The sequence below is a fragment of the Lepidothrix coronata genome, unplaced genomic scaffold (genome assembly GCF_001604755.1).
Source record: "Lepidothrix coronata isolate B3197 unplaced genomic scaffold, Lepidothrix_coronata-1.0 Scaffold316, whole genome shotgun sequence".
Taxonomy (NCBI): domain Eukaryota; kingdom Metazoa; phylum Chordata; class Aves; order Passeriformes; family Pipridae; genus Lepidothrix; species Lepidothrix coronata.
In genome coordinates, this window is record NW_016690496.1 from 119,352 (window position 1) to 121,198 (window position 1,847).

Below are 1,847 nucleotides of genomic sequence, written 5' to 3' on the forward strand. Positions count from 1 at the left end.
CAGAGAATCCAAATGAAACCTTGGAAAACCCACGTCTCCCTCAGCTCTTTCAAACACCTGAAAAGCAGGATCACGACCCGAAATCCCTCATGTCACACAGCCCAGGATCTCCAGGTCAACCCTGAGATCTCACAAACTGCAGTGCAGAGGATTTAGACCCAAAAGTGATGTTTGGCACAATCCTGATTCCGAGGGGACCTCACACACCTTTCCCAGACATGGAGACCCTGTGACTTTCCCAGTTTACACCAGTGGAGAGCAGGGCATGGAAGTGGCTGTAGGATGAGAGGTGGCAGTTTTGGGGGGATGAGAACGGGTGTGTCACAAGGACAGAGTGGAGACACCAGCACCCAGGACCCCCCAGGACCCCCCAGCACCTTCCAGGACCACCCAGTGCTCCCCATTCCCTGCAAGGACCACCCAGAGCTGCAGCCCCACACCCTGACTAAGCAAAAACCCTCCTCGACCACCAGCAGCCCACCTTCCCTGCTCCAGCACAAGGATCAAACCTGGGGCTTTGGGCTTTTTCTCCTCCTTTTTTATTAATTTTTGATACATTTTTTCTCTGCTTTAGGGTCACTGGGGGAGCCCCAGGTACCGCCCTGTGGACCATCCTTGACCACCCTGACCCCCTCCCCAGAACCTCACTGCTCCAGCACCCCCCTTGGGAGGGCCCTGGGGTGATGAGGGGGTTCTACAGGCAAGAACTGGGACTGGGTGGGGGTCCTGGGGGGCACTGGGACCTGGCTGTGGGACTCAGCTCTAGGGCCGGGCAGGGGCCTTGGTGGGCTCGCACTGGGACCCAGCTCTGCGCCTGGGAAGGGTCTCACTGCGCTCTGGGGGTGCGCTCTCGGACTGGGCTGGGGTCTCGGTGGGCTCTGTGACCCGGCTCCAGGCCCGGGCAGGGCTCTCGGTGTGCTCTGAGCCCCATCCCGGTGCCCGGCCGGGGTGTCCCGGCAGTCCCCGTGCCCCATCCCCGTGCCCGCGCGGGTGTCCCGGCGGTGCCGGTGCCCCATCCTCACGCCCTGCCGGGGCGTGCCGGCGGTGCCGGTGCCCCATCCCCGCGCCGGGCCGGGCCCCGCGGGCAGTCCCGGTGCCCCGCCGGCGGTGCCGGTGCCCGCTCCCCTCAGGCGGCCCCGCCCGCTCCCGCCATGGCCGCGGTGCCCGCACATGGCCCGCGGCCGCTCCCCGCGCCGGGCCCCGCCCCCCGCGCCCGGCGCCGCCGCTGATTGGCGCGCGGGGCCCCGTCTCGCGCGCTGATTGGCCCTCGCGGGGGCGCCGGGCGCGGGCAGGGGCGGCCATGGCGGCCGGGCCGGGCCGGGCCGGGCGGGGCGCGGGGGGAGCTCCGCGGGCACCGCCGGCCCCGCCGCCGCCCCCCGAGCGCTCACCAGGTTCTCGATGGCCGCCTGCTCCAGGAACTTCTGCGCCGCCTCGAGCTCCGAGCAGTCTGCGAGGGACAGGGGGGGGGTGGGGGAGAACCGGCGTCAGGCGCGGCCCAAGCGCCCCGCGCGGCCCCTCGGGCTCCCGCACCGCAAACACGGGAGGGCTCCCGCGCGTCCCGGGCCGCCCACGCCCTTCCCCCGGCGCGCTGCGGGCGCCATCCCCCGGTGCGCGGCCCCGCCGGGCCCTGCCCGCCCTCAGCCCCGCACCCCCCGAGCCCTCACCCGGCGACACCGTCTTCTCCAGGATGGTGATGAGCTCCATGGCGGCGGCGTGGCGGCTCCGGCGCCGGGCGGGAGGAGCGGGAGGAGAGAGCGAGCCAGAGAGAAGGGGGGGAAGGGGAGGGATGGGATGGGGTGGGGGGGTGATGTCCAGGGTGGGCACAGGGACACCAGGAGATGTCCAGG